Source organism: Falco naumanni, chromosome 10, assembly GCF_017639655.2.
Source record: "Falco naumanni isolate bFalNau1 chromosome 10, bFalNau1.pat, whole genome shotgun sequence".
Taxonomy (NCBI): Eukaryota; Metazoa; Chordata; class Aves; order Falconiformes; family Falconidae; genus Falco; species Falco naumanni.
In genome coordinates this window covers 17,630,334-17,655,811 of record NC_054063.1, presented here as the reverse complement: position 1 = coordinate 17,655,811, position 25,478 = coordinate 17,630,334, and the positions used below count along the sequence as shown (strand labels likewise).

At 38.7% G+C, this 25,478-nt stretch overlaps 1 protein-coding gene across 9 annotated transcripts in view; it reads left to right on the top strand.

Annotated features, from left to right (window-relative positions):
• SHANK2 (SH3 and multiple ankyrin repeat domains 2) overlaps positions 1 to 25,478 on the top strand; it is a 354,480-nt gene that overhangs the window by 226,935 nt on the left and 102,067 nt on the right. The gene's annotated exons all lie outside the window — the stretch shown is intronic.

Below are 25,478 nucleotides of genomic sequence, written 5' to 3'. Positions count from 1 at the left end.
AAGAATACAGCCAGAAGATTCTTTCCAAAATGATGAATACAGTTTGGATCTTACACAATTCCCCAGTACCCTGGGTGGGACTAGTGGAGAGTACTAAGTTTTTTAACAGACACGTTTAGTTGCCATGAAACACCTTCTGGTCATTTCCAGTGCTACCAGCTTTTATATTTCTAATTCTTGCATTTTTGTACCTCCAGGGTTCATGATTTTTTCATTATTTTTAGGTTCTCAGATTTTTTCTGTCATTACCTTATAAGATTAATACTCATTTAAAAATGAAGCTTCTAGTTTTCATCTTTAAATATTATTTGTATAAATCTGTAAAGTGAGGAAAAAATACATAGACATCTGGTTCTCAACATTTTATTGAAATCTCATTGTCTTTCATTGAATCTTGTTTTTTGGGGCTCTGGCAATAGGGAGCAATATATATAGTGCTTTAATGCTGAACTGTGTTCATATTTTGAGTTGTCACTGAGCAATGGCTCAGTATTATGCTTTATTTTTTTCAGGCATACTGTTGAGTCTGTAAGTATTATTGGCTAATTTCTCATCTTGGCTGCTTTGACAGGGTCTGGCATTTCTGTCCTCAAAAGGTCTTTATGGAAAAATATCAATGATTTGTTGCGGGTTTTTGCTTTGGGAATTTTCTTTCCTTTTCTGTCTAATACTTAAATTTCATTATTTTCTATAGATTGGAAACAGTGTTTTGCCCCCTTCTGATTTTGATTTCCAGTCCATAGGGTTCTGCATAGAGAAACACTGAATTCAATAAAATATGCCATGTTTGCATAGCAACTTCTTTTATTGTTCTGTAATAATGTCTTTGGAAGAAGTGTCGCTTTTGAATTATTATTTTAATTAGCTTTGATTCACTTTGGTTGTTGTTCTCTCCTGTGCATACAGAGAACTGTCTTGCAACAAAGTTTACTCTGAAAACTGCCCCATTACAATTATAGACATTAAAAAATTACATATCAGGTCCTCCTGACGCTACTCATTGCAAACAGAGCAAGATGCTTTGAAGGTTTATCTTGTCTCAGACACGCTGTTACAAAGTGTCACCCCGCTGGGCTCCCCTGCAGTGCGTGCTGCAGGCTGGACCCTGGAGGAACCACGTTCAAACCCCAGCTTTCTCTGTAGTTAATGGAAGGTTCCTGCCTGCCTGGTCTTCCGTATCCTGAATCTAAAATGGGATACTTGGTCTGCATGACCTGCAGAGCTGAGTGTTTGCTTTATGAGGAATTTGCATACATCAGCAAGGGTGACTAAAACTTAAGGTAGGTGCAATAAACTGATTACCAAAGGATTCTCCTGGTCTCTGCAAGCCTTGTCTGTTTCTAGCACAAGATGATGTTCATTTTATTTGATGTTTTCAATATATAGAATCAGTATTTACGATGTTTTGTAAGATTCAGAAATGTCTTACTGCCCTCTGCTCATCTTCAGTAAGTTAAAGTGTTATACTCTGATTTTGAGTAAGATCCACCAAGTAGTGGATGAACTGCTATCAGAAAGGCAAAGAGACCAAAAATAGATAAAATGTAATCCCAGCACACTTCTTCCTTTTGTCATTCTTTTTGTTAAAGATGGTGTGTGTGTGTGAAGGTTGGGAAAAAACCCCTTATAAATGTAATCCCCAAAGTTGAAAGAACTGGAGAGAAAACAAGTAAATTGGGAAAAAGTGATGACAGTATTTTTTTTCCATCAGCATGCTGAGACATTTTGATCCGATGGTTTAACAGACTGATATATTCTGTGATGCAGAATAAAGCTTCAAGATATCAATCTGAGGATCAACTTTGTGTTTGCAAATTACCAGCTTGACTGAAAGGCTCTGTTGGGTTTTTAGGACATCAGTGGTGGATGAAGAAAGAAGGTTACACTTAGCTCTAGAATTACAGAAACTAATTTAAAATACAATGTTTGCTAAACGTACTATGTAATGTAGAAAATGCATACCACCTTACTTCAAGAAAGAATAAACGTCAAAGAATGGCTGCTTGGGACTTCATTTTAAGAAGTATTCAGCAGGTGAAATTTTTAGAATCAGCCTGCATTGCTAAGAGCTATCCAAGTCAAAATAAAACAGTACATTCTTCTTCAAAAAGTAAACCTGTGGCTTCATAGGCAAGATTTCTTTGTTAAGGACTCCGGACAGTAGCTGAGTTTTAAGCAAGGGGCTGATTGTCCCCAGTTAGGGATAAAAATGCTCAGAAGACACTTCAGGCAAGCATATAAGTTGGGCTGGATAAATCCAGTCCATGTGCTTCTGCATAAATACTAGTGGGAAGCCAATGGCAGTACATGTTTTGAAAAATAAAACTTTCGAAAACTGTCAGATTTATGGCTGTTTATCAAGCCACTGAATCACTCTAGGATTATCAACAGTAAAATATGTAAGTAAGGCTTGTAATATATTGTTTATATGCAGAAAACAGCATAAACCCAGCATTTTCTAACATCGGGAATTCTCTCAAATCTTAAAAAAAATATATATTTATTATCTAAATTCCTCATTTTTGAAGGATTTCTTAGAAAGGTAAAACTGTTGCTTGTGTTTGTGGAATCCATACTGTCCTTTCATCCTCCCATGTATTGTCATATTAATGCCAACTGTGCCATCTGATTCTTCTATCAGCTGCTATAGATAACCCTGTAGTTCAATCAGAGATAGCCAGATGGGTGCGCCTTAGCTCATCGTCAAAATGAGGCTTCTGAACCCAATAGCATTCAGAGAGCTGCTGTTGAAAAAGGAGAGTCCAACTGTGTAGTCCAAGTACCTGTGAGAAGTGCTGGCATGTTTCTCAGGCGTTTGGGGTCCTTTCTCCCAGAGACACGCAGTCCCGATAGATCCCTTTTCTCTCAGCATTACTAATACCAGGGGTAGCATGAGCTGGATGTAGCTGCTTCAGCTACCATATGTATCCATCTCTTCAGGCTGTTCATGTTTTATGGCAGTTTTGGCAGTCTGCCAGGATTTTTCTGAGTAATGTGAGTGGTGAGGAATAATAATATTAACCCCTTTGTGTCTTAGCCAACCACGAGTAGGGTTTCGTCAAGCAGAGCACATGTTGCAGCTTCCCTTGCTCACTCTTTTTCCTCCTCTGTGCCCCTCAAAATGTACAGATGAGTATGTGTTAGGGTGCTTAAATAGAGGTGGATTTAGATAAACTTTCTAAGGAGGTAATAGTGTAATAAAGGAAGATAAAATAATTCTCTTTCTACATCTTTTCCAGCAATTTCAAAAGATAATGTGTGATTCTTTGTTTTCTCCTGTTCTACTTCACTGCCAAGGTCAAATACGAATGGCAACCATAATGGTTAGTGCTAGAAACCTTTCTCCATCCTTGTCCCTCTTCTAGAAGTGAAAGATTTGCAGTAGCAATATAATACAGCACCACGGGCTTTTTCATGGGTGAACCAAAGGGTAACGTTTCCTAACTTCTGGGGCATGATTTCCAGACCATCAGAGGACACTAATCCTATACTGAGAGCTAGTGGCTAGGGATGTTTGAGTTATACTAATGTTATTAAAATATAGACAGCATGTCCCTGCCTTAAGGAAAGGATAAGACTGTATTTTGATAAAGGCAGGAGAGAGAAAGCATGAATAAACTGTTGTTTTGTAATACAGGGAAATGAACACAGAAGAAAAAATGATTATGGGCTTGAATTTCCAGGGGGGGAAAAAACAGAAGACCACAAACACATTTATTTTATTAATACTGCTGATAGGCTAATCAGCTCTATCACATTATGAAAGTCTTGAGATCTCTACATAGGCCCAGACAACTTTGCCAGATATCCTTTGCTGCTTTTCTCTGCTTAGGTTAGTGCCACTTGATCACATCCAACTGCCTTCCTCCTCTTATGCCTTCCTTCCTCACCCTTTTACTGGAAGATGTAAATTTGATGCTTAAGTGCTGCTAACTGTATGCGGTGTGGGAAAGGAGGGTACATACTGCTGCCATGCTGCAACCTCACATCGCATGTTGCATATCAGCCCAGTAGACCTGCGCGTCCTCAGACTTGTTTAATGAGCTTCCCCGGGCTTCCTGCCTAGGAGCAAACAATACCACTTAACTAGCTCTGGAGTCGCCACTAATTGAAGCAGCATAATTATCAAATACTTGGACTCATTCCACATCTGAAATAAAACAGCTGTGTTATAATGTTATGATCAAATTCTTTCACTGTTATATGACCTAATAAATTAACGGTTGGGAATCATGCATTTGTGACTCACAGTCTGTCACTAAATTCCATCAGTGGTCTTTTGGATAAATTCCTCTGAATGGGTACTGGTTTACATGGTCTGAAAAGAAGCGGGGCTGTTCCATGCCATCAGTGCTAAGAGGACTGAGTTAGTGGTTTCTGGTTTACAGAAAAGTAATCAAGAAACTAGAAAATAATGAAATATTTCTGTAAAAATTGGCTTCACAGGGGACAACAGCCTCATCAATTTAGTGAGAGACATAGGCCAGCTCCTGAGAGCTCTCAAAATTGTCCTGGGTTGCTGCCCAAGGAGCTGTCTGGATACACTATGTGTAGATTGATAACTCTGGAGAAAGAGTAATATAACATACTGCAGATTAACCCTTGCCACAACAAGCTTAAGGGTGAAAAATTAAACTACTCCATTCTTGCTAAGCAAAAGAGTAATAGTCTTGTTTGCAGAATTATAATTAGTTTAAAACTGCAAGCAATAAAACATTCTTCTGCATTCAAGTAAAGTGACTTCTCTTCAGCTGTTTCAAGTATTTTCATTTGCTTGGGAACTGGAAATTTAACATCCTTCTATAGAGGTTGGTCTGCTTTAGACACCTTTCAAAACAAAAAATTTGTGCCCACTTTTTCCTTTCTTTCTTGTTTTTTATCTACTAGGAATGCAGCCACCAAAAAAGGCAGCATAGTTAAATGGCTTCTAAACAATGACATTTAGAATTGGGAAGTCTTATTTCAAAACTGGAAATGTGAGCAAAGAAGAGAGAAAAGAATTTAAGTCCTGCAGAGTTAAAACTGTAGTACGGGTCACCAAAATAGAACTCGAGGAAGAATTAGCTAAAGGCATGAAATTTCATGATAGACTTTTTCTTTCAAATGTACCAAAAATAGGAAGGTCTGCCAGAGGTCAGCATATCTGAAAGATGATGGACCTATAAAAAAGCACTTCTGAAAAAGAACACCATGGATGAAAACCTCAGCGAATTTTTAGCAGTGGTGTTAACTGTAGAGGAGCTTGGGATACTGCTGCTTCCTCAGAACACTGAAAATAAAGACCAGCAGAGCAATTTTGCATTTTGCTTGTGTCAGTTGTGGTCTAAACTGTTGGTCCTTTACCGTACCTGTGTCCTGAGGTGCCAGCTCCCACCTTCCCCCTCGGGTTAGTGCTGCCATCCACAAGCAGTCATTTGCAGGTCTAGCTGAAAAGTGCAAGAAATAAAAACTGTAGGGTCAGCAATCAGCTTAACCATCAAGAACCACCTAGAAAGCCTCTGGACTGCAGGCATTACCACAGGCATAGCAGTTTACTCTTAGATCAATTTAAGCCTAAGCCTACCCCAAGGAGCAATGTCTGGTTTCATAGACACCATAGAAAGGTTTCATAACTGACTGGTAAAATGAACAGTAACAAATCATCAGGACAAGGTGATATTCCAAGGGTAACTCAGATATGAAATTTCTGGACAGAAGTAGTCTCTGTTGCTCTGCCTTGATAGCAGAGGAACAGAACATAACAAATGCATCGCTGGTCTTAGAGCTGTGGAAATAACCTTGAGAACTAAACTGGGAAGCTTGTTTCCACTGTGGAGAGCTGGAGCTAATGTCACAAAGATTAGAGTCACTGGAAATGTGCTTAAAAACAGATGGACCTCCAAGAGTCAAAAGGCATTTCAAAGGGAAAACGTGTTTTGAAGGAGTCGGCGGTTGTATGGATAACTACCTTGACTTTCAGCTTTGGTATGGATATTCAGAAAGACACGCTCAAAAACTAGGCGATTGGGTAGTAAGAGAAAATGAGCTCTAATGTAAAGGATAAGAAATAAAGGGTAGAAGTAAATGAAGAGTGTTCAAAATACAGGGAAAAGGAACTGGGCTCTGTGCTGTGAACTGTCCTGTTAAATCTGCACAGAAATTATCAGTTTTAATCTTAGGCATAACTCAAAGACAGTGAAGCGTTCAGAGCTTACCTAAGGATCTAACAGGATTTTAAAGCATTGTTGAAATACATTAGAGAATAATAAATCATAGAAAAAAATGCTTTTCGACGTTTTACCAAACATGCAGTGCCTAGTCTAGCCCTTCCTAGAGCCTGCTCACAAATGAGTTTCAGGATGCACAACGAATTGTGGCTGCTTTGCCTGGCCCACTGCTGCCCAGCACCTCCTTTGGCTTCTTGGGACCCCCAGGTCTGCACTCCACGTGTGCCTGGTGCCATCCCACGCTAACCTTGTGTGTGCCAGGAGCATGCTAGAAACAGTCTCTAGTCAAAGGAACAGTTTCCAAGAACCCTGTCTTACTCTCCTTCCCCTCTTCTCTTTTAGACCACATAATTTAGTAGATGAACTGGTGATTTCATCTCCACCTGCTGTTTTTACTGATCATCAACAAAACCAGCATGCTGGGCAGCTGTGGCTTCAGCTTTAGAGGGTAGAGACATTCCTGGGCCCAACTGCAAATCTCCCTGGCTTAGCTGGGATGATTATGTTTAACAGCAGCTCCCACTGGAAGAGCTTTATAAAGTATGGTTTGGTCTTGTTGTGTCTCTGTATTATTTCTCAAGCCTTTTTCTAAGATGAGGGAAACGAAGCAGCTCATATTAATTATCTCACCAAATGCATCTTGTCTTTGCAGAAAAAAGTGAGAAGGGATGCCTTCAGAAAAAAACCTTGTGTTTCAGCATTTCCTAGGAAGTTGTGTGGGTACCTGACAGCATTTATCAGTAGGTCAGGTACCAATCAGTAAGCACTCAGAAGGTACCTAAATCTGTGTCTGATTGCATGAAAACATGTCCGTTTTTAGCCAGGAGAGGACCTTCCCGCTTGTGTCAGTGTTCAGTTGCATAGTTATACCGGCAATCTGCTTTCCTGCTGTATGTCTTCCAAACAGGCAATGTACAGTCCAGTCCTCATGTGTAGGTGGAAGCTCCAGTCTCACTTCATACTGGGAGTAAAGACTGATTTTAGTAGGGTTGCTGCTATACAGATGGGCTCAAACACGTACTATTCAGTTGACTAATTCTGATGCCCTAGGGTATCCCCGTTTGTTCTGTCTTTTACTTCAGAAGGCTTTAGGTATCCTGGAGGTCCTGTGCCTTATCTGCCAGTCATAGTCTGATCTCTGTGATAACCATGGGCAACTAAAATAGCATTGGCTCCCTACGCTGAGTGTGTCAAAGGGAAGTGTACCTAGGAAGGGATAACCCCAGGCACCAGTACGTGCTGGGGGCTGACCAGCTGGAAAGCAGCTTTGCAGAAGAGGACTGGAGGGTCCTGGTGGACACAAAGTTGAACGTGGGCCAGCCACATGCCCTTGTCGTGAAGAAGACATACGGTGCCCTGGGCTGCACTAGGCAGAGTATTGCCAGCTGGTCAGCTCCGGGGATGTTCGGAAGCTTCAGGATGGCTTGGCTTGAGCAGGGGGTTGGAGCAGATACCTCCAGAGGGCCCTTCCAGCCTCAGCCATTCTGTGATTCTAAAGCAACTAAACTGTGAGCTGCGGGTGTGAAGTTGGAATGGCCAGACACCTAAGATCCAGTGATTTTCAAACTTTTTGTACAGTACTGAAGGCTGGTCACTTTTAGCTTTATTTTTGTTTTCTGTTCTTTAAATGTATTTGTGGCTATATTTCATGGTTGACTTAAAATATATGCATGCATACTGCAAAACCTGTCAGAAATATAACCAAGGATACCAGCTACTAGGGGACAGAAAGAGCGGTGGTAAATTAAATTCTTCATGGTTTACATCAGGTGGCTCTGACACATGCTATAGATTTGTATTCATAAGAGAGAGAGAATTTTTTTTTATATCCTAATATTGAGCAACAGCAAAATACAACTACTAATTTGTAAAATATGTCTTTATTGAGCAAGGGTATGAAATATTTCTCTTATTCTGTATAATGACAACTTCCACTTGGTTTTGTATAACCACTAGGAACATACTGAGGACAAAATTCAACACTTAGAAATAATCAGTGCAATTTCAAAAGCTGTGTGAAAACATTGCTATCACATTAAATATGGATCAAAAAATGTATCAGTAAGGACATAAAACTCTAAATCATTCCTTCCTAAATACCTAGATCTCTTAATCTGCAAGAGTGAGGAAAGCAAGCCCTGAGCAATCAATAAGTACAAGATCTCATCTTGACAGCGTGTGTAACAAACGTGTGCCTGTAGTGCTATTTTACAGCGCTGGTTGACTTGTAACGCAGCAACTGTCTCCAAGCAACTGTGCGACCGAGCGGGGGTACCACGGGCTGGACGAGCCCCACGCAGAGGCAGGGAGGTAGTGAGGCAGCTCTGCTGGCCTGCACCCCTTGCCACTGAGCCCTCAGGCCATGCCTCATGCTGGAAAAAGACAGGTTCCAACTGCGTTCGAGACAGCCCTTTTCAGCAAGATGCAGCTATTCCTGCAGGTGGAAAATGGGATTGGATCATCAGTTGCCCACGTCAGTCTTTTTGCTGAAATAATTCTAACATACTAATCAATTCAGCTGCCTCATCGCTACCAGTAGTTGTCAAAACGTTATTTTTGCAGCTAACTGAATCTAAACAAGCTCTCAAAACCAAAACAATGCCTTTGCTGGCCCAGCTTGAAATAACTATTCATGCAGATTTAATCTAATTAACTACAGTCGATATACATCATAGAAAGAAAATTGTATGTTTAATATAAATTCTGCCTAGCTGGTTTATCTAAACACAAAACTAGCAGTATATATATATATGAAACTTCTTTTAAAATGTAGTAATGTACCTGTGCTGTCCTTCTGATAACTTAGCATTTTGTTATTTGTTGTGTTATGTTTCATTTAGGGCCCACTTCAATGGTTGTATAAACTGCAGGGATGCAGCAGTCCACTTCTACCACAGTTTAGTTCCAGCATAATATTTTGAATCCTTTACAGAAGGGAATTTTAATCTATGATATTATTTGCTACAAAAGCTAGTAACTAAGGATGATTTTCCTTTTTATAGTATAATTTGTATAATCGTTCTTGTGATTGTTGATCTGGGGGCTTACAATTTTGCAAAAGTGTTTTGAGACAAAACACTGATGGCAGTTCAGAAGATTAAAAGCTTTATCCTTTACTTATGGGGATGAAGAGATGGAAAAAGGGAAAAGGAAATGAAAGAACTATTCCCCGAATGGGAGCAAACACAAGGTTGTTTGGCTGGTACAATTTTGTTACTGGTGTTGATGTTAAACGTTTTGCCAAAACTGTTCTGGCAGTAGTACTTGCAGTTCAAGCTGCAGCAGCATATTCCTGATGTATGGGCTAGTCCTGAACGACAAAATGGGATCAGAAACCTGTCTGCCTTGTGCTCCCCACCAGTATACCTGTCACTGAACTACAGGGGGCAACAGTTCAGCTTCTTCTCAGTTCTCTTGTGCAATAGGTTAAGAAAATGTCAGACTAGATCGGCTTCTGGTTTGTTAGTTTGTTGGCTGGTAACATAAATGGTGCGCAGTCAGCAGCTGGTGCACACTCAGGATGTTGCAGCTATCCATGCTCTCAAGATGCTACCATCAAATATTTTTTTCCCCTCTACAACAGTTGTGAAGTAGCTGAATAGAGCCAGTTCCAAGTCAGATACCTTTTGCAGGCTGTACTTTGGTTGCAGTCCTTGGAAAGGTTTTATCTGAGCTGGAAATGTTTACGTGAACTTCATAGTAGGGGTAACATGTTTCTGCCAAGAGGACTCTTAAGGATTTTTTTACCCTCTATTAACCTTTGAAGGATGGATTGATAGCTTTAGATATATATATGTATATATATGTTGCCTTCTGCTTGACGAAGAGATTAGAGCTGCATCCCACCCATTCCACAATTAGATCTCCATCCTGAGAATATAACAGATATATATATATATTCTCTTTCTGTGAATATAGATTAAGCTGCTGGTTTTCTCATTTTCTTCATGTAGAATATTTTTCTGTGTTTTCAGGGAAAAAGAAGCAGTTTATTCTCATTAGCTCAATGTAGCAGCAAGAGAGAGAAAGCTGTTGGCTCCTGAGAAAGCCGAAGGACTGAGGTGCCCCAGACCTTTCTGTGAGGTTGCAAAGGGATCAGGCTCGGGGCTGGCACTGCAGGCAGCAGCAAGGCAGCTCAAGTGTGTGCTTCTCCTGCTCTTCTGCTTCCCGCAGAGAGAAATGTAAAATATGCTGGCAATCTGTAACTCCCTGGCCCACTCCTTTCCTTCTTCTCCACCTCCTGCTCCACCCCCACATTGCAACTTTTAATAGATCTGTCAACAAATAAATGAATGTACTAGAAGTGAAAGGCTGAGGGAGTTGGGGTTGTTCAGCCTGGAGAAGAGAAGGCTCCAGGGACACCTTATAGCACCTTCCAGTACCTAAAAGGAGCTTATGAGAAAGATGAAGACAGACTTTTTCGTAGTGCCTGTTGTGACAGGACCAAGGGGTAATGGTTTTAAACTAAAAGAGGGTAGATTCACACCAGATATAAGGAAGAATTTTTTTATTATGAGGGTAGTGAAACACTAGAACATGTTGCCCAGAGAGGTGATAGATGCCCCATCCCTGGAAACATTTGAGGTCAGGTTGGATGGAGCTCTGAGCAACCTGATCTAGTTGCAGATGTCCCTGCTCGTTGCAGGGGGGTTGGACTAGATGGTCTTTAAAGGTCCCTTCCAACCCAAACTGCTCTATGGTTCTATGATTCTGTGATTCTGTTTCAGACTAGACCTCTGAAACTGAAGGGGAGTGAGTGGAAACACCACCTGTGTGTTATGGACCTAAGGAGGATGGAAGAAGCCCTGAAGCTGACTGCAAGGAGTTATGTTCTGCTTTCTGGGAGATCCGTAGGGAATAGCAAAAAAAACCCAAAAAAACCCCACAAACCAACCAGCTGCAATCAAGGCTTAAACCTTTCTGGTGATACTGGGTTTGTCCTTCGTTCTTCCTGTATGTGTTTTGCATAGTTTTCATTGTCTCCTGTATTGAAAGTATATATTATGTTCCCTCAATTAATATGCAAGTTTAGGTTCTCAGCATTCACTACCAATTTCATAGAAAACATTAATTTTTCCATACAGATGTCTTCTTTTAGTGGTACTTGATGTAGTCAAATTCTGATTATTTTACTGTTCCATGAGTTGATTTTCTGTTTTATTAACAAAAATTTCTCTGGTCTTCAGAGATAGGATTTTTGCTTTCAAGGTATTTCTTGAGTATCTCCTCATTTTACCATTGATGAGATTAAGTTTTACCATTTAAAAACAAACCCCCAAAATTGGTGTCTTAAAAAGTAGGCTTATCTGATAGCATCACACACCTATAATTATTTCCATGTATTTTTTTCACAAAACAGATCTAGTTTAATGCCAAGTCCAGCTTCCTGCTGTAATCTAAATTTTCCTGTTGTGTTGTATAAGGACCATAATAGATAGACTTCTTTTCTTTGATGAGTACCAGTTTTGCCATTAATTAAAAATGTGAGATGCAGACAGTACTGTTATTACTGAGGTCATGTTAACTATGAAGGTATTATTTCTCATCAGAGGCATTTAAAGTAATGTTTCTGAAAAATACTGCTTTTGTCTGGATAAAATAGTGTATATAAAAGATCAGTAAACTTACTACATAAGCAGTATCCTAACTCATTAATGATAACTGCAAGACACCTCTTGACTTTGTGGATGACAAGGGTACTTTATCAGAAGTATAAATAACTGCTAAAATCACGTTACATCTAGATTTTTAAAGTTCGATAAAATATTTCTTGTCTTCCATTGATAAAAGCCCACCCAGTGGTTACTGTCAGTGTTAAGTTTCATGCCACTCCTTAGGAGTATATCGCGCAGGAACGCTTTGAGGACAAGTAGCCTTACTTTATTCCCTAGTCCCAGGCTAAATGGGCTCTGACACCAACAAGGAAAATAATTTTCAGGAGGCATCTCTACTTGTTTGTTCGTGGGGAAAAGATGGGTTAAATTGGCATAAATCATAAACTACTGTGGTGTTCCATCCTTAGTTTAAGTCCACACTGAATGGATAGAAGTATAGTTATTACAGAAATAGATCAGAAAAATCTTCCCACAGTTTTCTACTCTGTGCACCTGATCACTATAGGCCATAACTAAATTGAAATAGCTGGTTTTCTTACTCTGCTACATATCTCAGTAAGTCAGGGCAACCTACTGAATAGTCCTCAAAACCTGTGAGCGTGTAGAAATGTTTCCAAGCCTAAAAGCCCTGTTTTTAACTGTTGTTCCATCTTGACTAAAGACTTTATTTGTCCTGTTTGTCAAGTGGTTTTCTTGTCAGAGAACGTTTGTTTTCTGGGTTTGGTACAATTCATTGGTGGTACTGTGTGTGTAGTGTTTGTCTCGGGTTTGTTTCTCATGGGTATTAGTGACTAGAAATAATCTGGAAATATTTGTATTGCAGCATTTGGTTTGACTACTCTGATTACCACCTTCTTCCCAGTTTTCTGCACTAAGCTTTTAAGATACAGGTTCTGTTTCAACATTAGAAATTGAAAAAACCAAAGTTCTCCCATTAATTCAATTAAACTCCTCACTGTACAAAACTTAATGACGTAACTAACCCATTTTGAAGTTCACTTGCATGTGCACTCTTAGTCTGCTTATATCTTTTCAGGAAAATAAAAATTACAGTTAGATGCACCTTGAACTTATTATGAGGCTTTTTTTGTGTAGTTTTCCATGTAAAAGAAATCGGGGAAGGAAAAAAGATGCTGCTGTTCACTGCATATTTAGCTTGGTAAAATTGCCGATACTACTTTTACAGAGCTCTGAGGTTGGTTTGTTGGTTGCTCTTCACGTGTGGCAGTAATAATGTTTGACATAAAAGAATACATATTTCTATTTGTTTATGTGGTCATCAGCAGGACCTGGTAGTTGAATAACCATTTTTTATATGGACTTTACGTAGTACTAATGGCGTGCAGTGCAGTAATGACTTTCTTTTTTTCCCCATGTTCTACCTTGTGTACAACTTTTTGTGAGATAGAAGTTACTTAATAGAAGCTACATTTTTGTATATGCACGTTTGAGGAGGCAAAGTTCACAAAAGTTTGATGTTCATATATTTTGAAAGTTTTACTTTATTGAATTACATTTAGATATTTTTAATCTCTCGGTGAACAGCAATTCAAGTGGAAACTGCTAAACATAAGGTCACAGGAGGCCCGTAGCCATCAAAGAATTGAGAAGAGGATTACGGTGTACTAAGTGTGGTATCTCTGGGCAAAATGTAATTGTAGCCTGAAGTGAAAGACAATCTACTCTAAGGCGTATGAAAATTGTTGATAGCCAAACACAGCTAAAGAAACTAATCTGAAGTCCTTTATAAGCTCTTCCATATATATGACTTATACATAAGTCCCTTATAAGCTCTAAAATAAGTTTGTACTTAAATGAACAACTGGGATTTATTCATAGTTTTATATGTGCAGTGTGTTACTTAGTACCTAGTATCTTGGTTTTAAGAAAATATACCTCCCACACTGCTAACATCTCCGTGAATGTTGCACCTTTTGCTTTGTGTTTCAGTTTGGCATTATATAAATGTGACAGGAGCAATGTTGCTTGTCTTCTGCCTTCCACCTCCTCACCACCCCCCCAAAATACTGTCAGCTGACTTGGTGAGGGTGCCCAAGACTTGCCATATACCTTTGTTAGAGTCCCTCATAAACACAGAGCTTGGTCACGTTCACTGGTAAAGAGTCTGAAGATGCTGTATTTTGTAGGACACTTACTCCACAATTTGAAGGTCTTGAAGTGCAAAGTGGCTGTTAGGTGTTGGTGCGTGTCAAATGCTCTATAAAGTTTGTGTTTATGTTGGCTATACCTGATAGATGAGATTTGCTTTTTTCCATACTGATAAGCATTTTTATTTCTATTTTCTTCCCTCAAACTGAATGCCGTCCAGGAGCTGATTGATACAGGCTTTATTTCTAAGCTTTGTCCATACTCCTTTGCCTCTACTTCTCTTGCTCAGTCAACAGCCATCATAGTAGTAGGAAGTAAACTCAGATAAATATTATTTGGATGAGCTTTGAATTTCTTTTGGTTCTGCTAATCTCATCAAATTATTGTAATTTTAAAGATCCAGAGGTTTAATTTCATTCTCCTGGGCAGTAATGCTGATAATCATTTTAGTTGGATCATATTACTGTTTTAGTCAAAAGGACTTCACATGATTATCACATTATATATAGTTATTAGTGAGATAAATAAAAATAGCGGAGTGAAACAGAAGTCTGATTTGACTGAATTTTTTCCTCATAGGTATCAAATAATTTTTGTTAGATTTGAAAATGCATGAGGAAAACAAACCCTTTAAAGACAGATAGATCTTGGGAAGACAGATGAAGCAGCCAGAAGTCTCAAACAATTCTGCCTCTTATGTAAAAGGTAATTTTGGGGAATAGTGTAAAAGATTATTTCAATCTGTGATCAATACCTACAGCTGCCATGGACTGCAGTTAACTCAAATGACTTGGTGTTTTTTCCCAAATAAATATGTTGCTGACATTTACACACCCATACTTTTCAGTTTCTGTTTGTGCTGGGTTAAATTTCCCTGTTTAAAGACACAATGCAAGTTCCAGCCTCCTTGTTATACTGTTTTTGCAAAAAAACGTTTTGTACAGCTTATGTCTGTTTGATTTAGCCTGTAACTCCTGTATTAAGCTTTTTTTTTATAGAGCAGATGTGCCCCTTTTAAAAGCACATCAAAACTCTTCTACCAATGGATCTAAGGTTTTGAATTAACTGTTTCCTTTCTTTCTTAATTCCACTAAGTGGGCAAATACTCTCCTTTCACTGTTCCCAGTACTAAATCAAAACTGCTACGTCCAGGTGTCTCAAAGCATTGATCCAGCACAAAGTTGATTCTGTGTCTCAAACTTTTTAGAATGTTTTTTGGTGACTTAGCTGGTACTGGCAGTCTGCATGCTGGATCAGCTGGTGCAAGGTTCAGAGGGGTGTAAAGCTGACAAAACCTCCCATCACGTGCTGGGTGAGTGGGCATCAGTGCAGTCGTGTCCTCAGTGAGCACGATCATGGTCCTGCCGTGTGACGGCCAGCACACACAGCACTCACTAATAGGGACCTTTGAACCACAGCCTTTGGTGTCAAGGGCTCTGGGTATGAATGACTTGGATGCATAACTCATACCTGATGCTCGCACTAGCTGGTTATGTTTGCTATTACGTGCTTCAAATGCCATTCAGCTGTCACCTAATCTGTGGGTATTTGGAGTTTCCCAGATACCATGTTCCACCTCCGAACAGTCATCTACTTCTGGGAATGTATATGATTGCCAAGCCTTGCAGTCTGAGAAGTCAGGGACCTAACCCACTGTTGACCCTAATCTGGGTCAACAAACTGGTATTCTGCTTGAGTTGCCTCAGGAGCTGAGTTTTCTATGAGAACCTAGAGTGCAGAAGCAAGTAACTATATTTTCTTTCCAAAACAGACCACCATCTTACCCAGCAGGTTTTTTGTTTGCTTATAAGGAAGCCTGTGATCCCAAGCCTGCTCTGCTTTAATGCATTTTGTGTTAAGACTCCCTGAGGCAGAGGCAGGGAGCAAAAGGGGCTGTCTTCAGAATGTGAGTCAAGTCATATTCAAAATTGAATTAAAGTGAAAATTTTGATTTTCTTGATGAGTACTCTCAGGCTTGTTTCTATGCCAAGAGCTAATGCTCACACATCCACATGCTCAAGCCTAAACCCCCTGTAACTGCAAGCACATCTGCTTGGTGAAGGGCAGGGTGTTAGATACTCGCTCCTTTTGAGCCTTTCCTGTTATCCAGGGGAGCTCCTCGCTCGGTGTGCTGGAGCATGGATGTCATTTTGAGGTGTCTAATTTTTCCTGGGTAAGGATGCTTAAAATACGTATGTGGTGGGTTTTGCTGGGAGCGTTAAGAGGAAGAACCTAAAAATGTTCCGTGAGGCTTAACATTGCAGTGCCCAATCTGTGTGTGGTTACGGGCTAGGAATTGTGAAGCACGACAGGCCGTTGTTTCTCATTCATACACAGAGCTACTACTCTGCTCTCTTCTGCAAGGAGGGAAAGAAGGGTGAACAGTGCAGTGATGTCAGGTCCTTCTCATACCAGAGGTCCAGATATCAGGGGAGATCTGGGCTCCCTGTTCTTGCCCTTGAAGCTCTCTATAGGGGGGTTGGAGCATTCCCCCGTGGCTCTTCCCCAGCCCCCATGCCTGAGCTCTTTTTCTTTGCTCAGTGATGTTTGCCAGTACGTTGTCCAGTGGTTGCTGGCATTCACAGATGTAATTAGTTTTTGTGGTTCTTGTGCATTTTTTTTAAGTTTTTGCCTAACCGTAGTGACAACCCAGATGCTCTGCCTGTTTTCCAGATTAGTTTACTGATAATACTTGAAATGCAATAAGGGAAAAATTCTCTCTAGTTCTCTCTGTCATCATTCAACAAGACAGTTCTTTTTAGTCATTAAATCTGCTAAATTGATGGTTATCTATTTAAATCTGTTGCCAAAGTAATTAACCCTGGAATGTAATTCCCCTGCCAAATCAAATTAGGTTTTTCCTGGAATTATTTTTGAAAGACAGTAATTCCTGCCAGTATAGACAAGGGTCTGAAAGAGAACTCCAAAAGAAAGTTTAGAAGTGTGTCAATTTCCTTCTTTCAGTGGAAGAAGCAATTCAGTCTCTTTACTCAATAAAGATGTCTCCAGGCAATGGTGACAATCGACTGCACAACAGAGGTGTAGTGTGGGAACATAGCACTTGTTTGATAGAAACTTGAGGTGCTCCCACCCCACAGCTCAGCAAGGCACTGATCCAGTGTTTCTGAAAAGAAGAAATAAGGATGGAGTATTAAATACAGATGAGTTGGGGTTTTTTTCCCCCAGAAGGCTCATAGCTCGGCTCTGAAGTCAAACCAACACAAGGGCTGGCACACTGCAGCAGGGAACGAAGGAGGCAAGATGGAGAGGCAGGAGGTCAGTGGGACCAGAATATCTTGAGGCAGCCATTGTCGGGTCCTGTTTAGGTTTTTCTGTGGTTATGTAGATTAAAATATCATTTTGCAGAATTGTGGCACAGTCGGGGATTTCTGAGTAAGGAAACTACCTGCTGTTTGTTTCTACTGTGTTCCCAGGAAATACAGCTTAACTCATTATTTTTGTAAATAAGCAAGATCATAGCAAATAATTATTCCAAATAGCATAGCTGAGGAGTCACTGATATCTTAACATAAATATCCTTTGAATGCCCTAAATACTGGCTAACCACTGCAGCTGAAGGACAGTGCTTAGGCAGTCCATGGCACTAACAGGAAGATGTCATGAGACTTCAAGACACTGTTGATGACCTGAGCAGGCAAAAGCTTTTCTGTAGTCCTGAACTGTAGGTAGGTCACTCGAGGCCCAGGAATGTTAGAAAACACTAGGGCTATGTTTTTTCATACTTAAAAAAAAAGACACAAAAAAACCCTCAAAAACCAACAAACCCCAAAACAAAAAACAACAAACCCCAAACCCTTCTGTTTCCCTAGAATACAAATGTAGAGTGCTGCTGACTAATTGGAAAAATTGTCTCTAAACTCATTATTTTGTCTTTTTTTAATTAATACTTTTTAAATCCTAGCAGTCAAATAATGCATTACAATTCACAATAGTTTTCAGACCTTTCCATTTTTATTGAACACAAGACAAAAAAATGTTGGTCTTCTCTTGGGTTTTTTGTTGGGTTTTTTTCCTCTTCTCAGAAGATAATACTTTTGCACAGGAGCAAGGTGGCATTCCAAAGTGACTTTTGTGCTTATATTGCAACGTGCAGCAAAACTGCTAAAGGTGTAATGTTTTTAATCACATGTGCCTTTGGAAGGACACCAACACTGTATCTTTGTCCTCCAGAAGAGGAAAAAAAAGGAGAAAGAGCATACAACTGCTCAGTTACCTTTTTTATGCTCTTTTTGCTCTTGCTTGGCAAGAGTTTTTACTCTCTGACTGTATGTGGCTTGAGAGCACTTAAAGAATGAGTAGCTGAAGTGTCGGCTCACGCTGACATTTGCACTTAGAAGAAGCCCCATGCACCCATCCCATGTTGACCTTGCTCATAGCAACTAAGGAAGGTAAAATCTTCAGGTTTGGTTCCGGTTCTCAAATTAGTCCTGAAATCTTTCTGGTTTTAATATTGTGAAAGGTTTGATCCTTGTTGAACTTCAATCATGTATGTTCTCAAATGGCTTAAGTGAAAGATTTGGAATCAAGAGACTTGCTTTCTTTTTTCTGGACATGATTTGTCCAAGAATGTAAAAAATAAAAGTCACTGGAGTCATCACTGTACCGGTAGCACAGGTAGAAGCAGCACCTTGTTAGATGTAGCACAGGTTTAAGTGAGCAGGTGGCAAGACAGCACTGAGAGCACGTACTGGCACTGCAATCTGAAAACAGTAAGGTTGGCAAGGCTAATACTCCACAGGCTACAGTTTTGGTGGTGGTGAGTTTTTTAAATCCACTTATCCACAACGTACAAGGCCTCGGATGACTATAGAGGCCAGAATTACTAAGAAAGTTGGAAGAAATGAAAGGGGACAGGTCCACTGGTGAGGTTCAACACCTGGTTTAAATGCGACTTCTGGATCACTAAGCCACTCCACTGGACTCAGGGTGCTGGGAGAGTTCACAAGGGGGAAACCTGCGCAGGTATGCTGATTCTTGGATTCTTTGACATAAGATACTGAGTGAGTTACTGGGTACTGTTCACAAGAGGCAGCTAGGTGAGATGGACTGGTGGTTTGGCTCCTTATGTTGATTCTTATAAATCTTGGTAACTCATTTTTAGCTCAAACGGGTAGACCACAGTCTACAGAGAGATGCTGACTTACCTTCAGGTTTTCGAACGTTTTCATTTTTGTAACCCCAAATTGGAATACTTTGTTATTTTTGCAGATGTTTTTATTTGATTAATTTATGTAACATGACCATGCTTAGATCTGTTATTGCTAAATTAAGCTTTTTAGGTCAATTTCAGAGGGGTGGCAATGCCTTTCCAGAATAACGAATTCATCAGTGTGACATTGACCCAAACCCAAACAGAGGATTTCAACATTTCATGTGGCCACAATTGCTATTCTATACAAAAATGTACAAAATTAACACTTTACTCGTACGCTTCTTGGTCTCCTAATTTATCAACCCTGACTGTAACATCTTTACGTTTATGAATCTACAGTGCATAAGCATATAATGATAAAGTTCTTAAAAGAATACAAAGGCTACCCTTTACTGCATACAAACATTAAGAACATAATTAAGTAGGTGGTTAAGGAAATCTCATTTGTAACTTTTTTCTATAAATATTACTGTTAGCTGCCATCTATGCCTTGAATGAGATTTATTCTTGAATATCTTGAGTTCTATCAAATGTCTTACACTGGCCTAAAAGCACATTACTTAACTTTGGGATTTAATGTGACTTTCTCTATCCACATCCAATACGTAACATAAAGAATAGCTTCCCACGTTTAGTGTGAATCAAGTTCTTTTAGTGAGTATTGACATTGGCCTTGTGCTAACCTACTGAGAAACTGAAAGAAGTAGAAATGAAAGGTGTCACCCTTAGACATTAGAAATGTAAAAGCAGTTTTAACTTGTGGTTTTCATAGTTGTTAGCCCCTGATTTTGACATTATTTCAGATTGTCTTTATTTAAGGAATAACAGCCATTCAAAATATGCTACATTTAAAACCTGGGTGACAAAAGATTTTCTATTTCCAGGAAAAAAAAAAAAAAAAGTAGATTTTTTAGGTTTCTCTGCACTGAAAAGTAATCATATAATGTTAAATCTTGTATGTCACATGCTGTGATTTGGGGGTAGCTCATTTATTTTTATTGGCTTCTTTGGCAGGAGAAGGGAAAGTCTTCTGAATTCTATTTTTAACATTGGGATGGTATTGTAATTCTTGCATTTAATTCACTACCTGGTGGGAAGAACATTGCATTTTCCCCCGTCATTGTAGTGTACCAGGCTTTATAATGCGTGCCTTCTGTGGTTTCCTGCCCAAAGATGTTTTATATAATGTGGTTCTGTTTATAGATAGCCATTGATTGATTTGGGTTTATACATATATTTATATAGATATATAGATACACACATATGTACATTTATGCATACATATATATCAGACAAAGCAAAAAATTTTATAGACAATGGAAGTTGCAGGGTTTATATTCTTCTAGCACTGTAGGAAGGCGTTTTTGTTTTTTGATTATGATATGACAGCATCCCTATCTTCAGGATGTCAAGATACCAAGAGAGAATGTACATGTTTTTTGAGACAGCTGGTAGAATCTAATAATGTTTGAGGACTAAAAATCTGAGTCTATTTAACTGTCTTCTCTGTTTATTTCTATTACCATCTACAGAATGTAAATGGCTTGTAAGCATTCTGATATTGATAAGTTGTGCTTATTACTATTTTACAGTTAAAAGGGTGATTATTAAGTTTTTCTGCTCTCCAGTTTTAGCTGGGACTGAGACTATTCTAAACAGAAATATCATTGAATGCTTTATTTTTTCAGTGCTTTATAGAGATCATGGTCGTTAAAAGTATGGCCTCAGTTGCCTTTCTAGATTAACCATATGTCTATAGAAGAGATGCGTATGTTTAATGAGTTTAGTTGACTTAATTCTTAACTTAACAGCAATTTAGCATTTTAAATGTATGAAATGTGAGGAGATACAGATATTGACTAAAATCATTGCTAGTAACTAGCTAGGGATGAAAAGGACTGACCATATAAACCTGCCTATTAAATTTTGCTGGAGATTCAAATGTACAGCTCAACGAAGTTGGAAGACACTTAGAATGTTAGCATTTGGAGGAGTAGGAAGGTACCAAGTGGAGGTGGTTATAGACTGCACATATTTTAGCTATAGCAACAGAGATTTTTCTTCCTTTATTCCTACTTCTAGGAGTGTTTTCTAAATACTCTCTAAATAAAAGTCCATGTAGCAGCAGTGAGCATTTATTAAATAACTGAACATAAATGAAGAAATTAATAGTAACTTAAAATTCAAATACCTAACATAAAGCTGAAGAGTAAATAAAAGAAAGTGGCTTCTGTAAAGTCAGTAAAAATCATTGCATCATCATAAATATGATAGTATATTTGTGTATTACAGTCATGTCCAGTCCATGTTACAAACCAGGTACATTGAAAAAATCGCTTCTTTAGCTGAAAAATGAAACCTTTGCAGCCATGTTTCAACAGTGTAGTTTTCATTTGAAGTTTGGTACGCAGTAAAGGTAATGCATGTGGACATATATAGGGGACAACTTCTATTTGCCACATATCTTTATGAAACGTGCTGAAAGGGAAAGTTGTCTTTAAAGCTAGTAGGCTTTATTACTGCTGTAACTGACCTGAAGCTTGCTAGAATTACATAGTATAGATGATGGGACTTATGTCCTAACAGTCCTGCTCTGTTGAAGAACAGACTGGTCACTGGACTTCATTCTTTCTCACCCACTTCTTAAACCTCCAGGTAGATTCTCTGGGGTTGCCTTCCTCTCGGTGTGGTCACATTCCCAGTCACAGCTAGTGCAGGCCGGCAGTAGAGGAATAGGACTTCTTTCTTGGTGCTAGGAAGTTGAAATGGCCTGCTACATTTTAACACTAATTTTGTAAGTATTTTGCTTCCTACTAAGAGCTACTGGAGGAAATCCACTTTTCTATAAAGTTAAACCTTTCCATAGTTATAGGTAATTGAATAACAGAATTCCAAAAAAGAGGTTGCACTGTAATTTTATTTGTGATTTGTTATTTGCAGGGAAAGTTTTTAATTCTGTTGATGCACAAAGTATTTTGGATGTGAAGGTATTAGAATGTTTTTGTCATTCCTTATAAAAAACTTGTTTTCCAAATGGAATGTGGAAAGGCCTTACTTTAGACTAGTAAATACAAGACCCTCTATCTTAAATGTGAAAAAATAACTCAGGCAGCATCTACTCTTGCCTCACCTGCCCTGCTCCTACTGCACCTGCACCTGCACTGATCATCTTGATACCTGCTTTATGTTCTGACTTAAAGGTATCTCAACAGACTGTCTAGATTTATATTTCTTGTACTATATCCTATGCAGGTCTAGGATGTACCGTAATGATTTTGGTTTGGGTAAGTTTTATTTTACTCTTGGCTTAGAAACATCTTTTTAATTGGTGGGAAGACCAGCCTTTGCTTTTTAAGGGAACAAAAATTTAAGCAAGAGCAGTATTGATTAGGAAAGACTGTGAAATATTCATAGTATGTATGCCTCTGAGTGTCTAGGTATTATAATTTAATGCATATAAAATGTGAATTAGTATAATTTTTGGTGTAAAGGTACATCTTTAGATTTCATGTGTCACCTTACATAGCAGCAGCAGAAAACATCAGGATATTGGTCTCTCATTGGTGTTTGGGGCATTGTTAATTTAACTGCTATGTTAAAGTTGTGGAGCTTTTTTTCACTATAGCTTTTGAGTCTCATATTTTTCTGTAGTGAAAGTGAAAATTCTGTATCAGAATCTGAATTTGGCAGCCTTTACTTCCACAAGCTGGGAGCAGGTTTGAATTTTACTGTTGGATTTTTTTGTTCAGTTTAAATGTTCCCTGAGGCAGGTGTGGTCTGTGTCCACTCGTCTTTTCTTTTCTAACATTTTGCCAAGTATTTGGAGAAAACAGCATGTGTTTGCATTCTGGAGTGAGATATTTGATTCTGCAAAAAGGGAAGGATGGAGAAAATTGAGGCATCTGTGACAAGTTTCTTTTACCACTATGTGAAAGAAATCAGGCTTTCTCTTTCGAGGAAAGCTCTTGGGCTGAAGGTGGTTTTTTTCATGACTTTGTTGCTAGAAAGCAGATAGGCATGGAGCTACCAGAGGTACAAACCATTTCTAAAGCAGGTTCCTAACCTAAGAAAAAGAATCAAACATTTCCTTATGTGTCAAGTACTTCAAATTCCCAAAGCTAAAGTTGACAATAAAATGCTTACTTGTAATATATATTTCGTGGAACCCAACCGTCAGTATGTCAGTAGTTCTGTTCAGCTGCCTAATTTCGTGTGACTTCTCTGTACTATTATATCCTTGATTTTGAAGTTAGGAGTTCTGTTTCTCCTTTTACCAAGAAGGCTGATTTAAATCATTTCATAGGAATGAAAAGGTTTTTCTCTGGAACTGAATCCTTGAGTCCAAACACTCAGGATTTGTATCCTGATATAAAAGTGGAAAAAACCCCAACCTGAACAGATATTTCCAGAATATTTTTTGTAGGAAAATACTTTACAGACATTTACTTAAATCCTGTGGATGACATTTAATATTGGTCTACATATTAACCTTTTTTCTTGAGCTTTTCATGAGGAATTTAATATTATTTCACATTTATTGCAATTGTATTGTGCTAGATTTGCCATTTTATGTGAGATGGATAGGTAGGAGAAATGGGTGGAATGCACTTCTATGAATAGATTATGCCACTAGGATTACACTCGATTGTATTTTTTACTTCAGTACAGCGACTGCTATAGTAGTTTGAAAAAAAAAAAAAAAAGATAAAAACTTGGTTTTTGGAAAAGTAGCATTCACAAGTGCTTGGGATTTGGGTTAGTCATGTGCCCACATTAGAACCCCAGATTCTGCTTCCGTGCATCCAAGATGTTTGTAACACCTTTGTAATGAAAGTAATGGAACTTTGCTGGTTAGCTTGAGGTGAAAGCCGTGTTTGTTACCGACCATAGAAATGCTAGCACTAATACTTGGATGAGCATGAAGTTTGAATGGGAAACTCCTGATGCTAGTGGGGAAGTTGTTCCTGTTGATCATTTAAAAAGGTGTTTGTCACAAAATAATTTTTCTCATCTGTACTACAGCATTCCTGTGATGTGGTCATACCGGCTTGATGTGAAAAATTCTACCCCTTGGTTGACATTGATACGGTGGTAAAATTGGCGGCATTGCTGCGCTTTGCAGATGTGAAAGAGCTTTTGTTTGCTTAGCTAGTTTATGCTGTTTGCTCAAATAGATGGGCTCTGATGCCAGCAGAAAAGCTTCTCTTGTCAGCATTTACTGTCTGTCTGCTAAGAGGACTCTGCTGACACAGCGCTGGGGCTATAAACCCTAGAATATAATACATACAAAATTAAACTGAAAATTAGAGAATAATCAAAGAAGTTTTAGGAAAAGTGCAGCTCAAACCTGCTTTGTGCTGCTGTTCCAGTGGGTTTTAAGAGAACGCTCATGTTTTCTTCTCTGCGAAAGAAGTAATGGAGCGTGAACTAGAGCACACAGGCAAGAAAGCCTTCTCTGAACTTGTGATGCTTTTGTGTGGAAAGGAGTAAGGAAGGAAAAGCTTAAAAATATAAGAATCAAACGGGAAATCTGAAGACATCATGTGAAGTAGTCTGTATTTTCATACTGTTGAGGTTATAAATAAAAGAGTACAAGAATTATCTGAATCTTTGCTCATGTCTGGGCAATGTTCATAGACCTGTTTAGTATAAGGAAATGGCTTATATCTGAATTACTGATCTCTAAGAACACGTAAAGTTTTCCCATGATTTATTGGTCATCTGGTACTTCTTGGTATATCTTCATAAGGAAAAGTGGCAGTAGAGATTACTTACTTTAACATTAAGATGAAAGGAAAGCAGAGATTTCACTATAAAACCTAAATTGCCAGTCCCAGTGGATAGTAAAAACTATGATTTATACTGAATTGAACTTAGCACATATGCTGGTTGTTTTCTACTTACATGACATAATCAAGGGTATTTTGAATAGACTTCAGATGTGATCTCACTTATTAGAGGATGTTTCAGGTCATGCTACTTTTTACAAAGCATATTTGCTTTGTAAGAAATATTTATGCGTCGTTCTGCACAAAGATTTGTTATTAATGTATAATGCAAAATGTTGAGTCTTTGGCTATGTTAACATCTTCCATTTTAGCTAGCAGTGGGCTTGCTAATTTAGATATTTTAATGAATGAGTCATAACCTTGGTATAATAGCACCAAAATTATAATTGTCATTTTATTATATCCACTGATGTATTTTTAGTAAAAACCCTGAGTTTAAGGCGGGGAGAAGCTGTTTACACACTTAAATACAAAACAGCAGAAGAATAATGTAAAATCTTAGTAGGTTTTGTTAAATATACTTGGTATAGTGTTAAACACAAATAATTTTGTGGGATTTGGAGATCAACTATATAGATTTTTATAT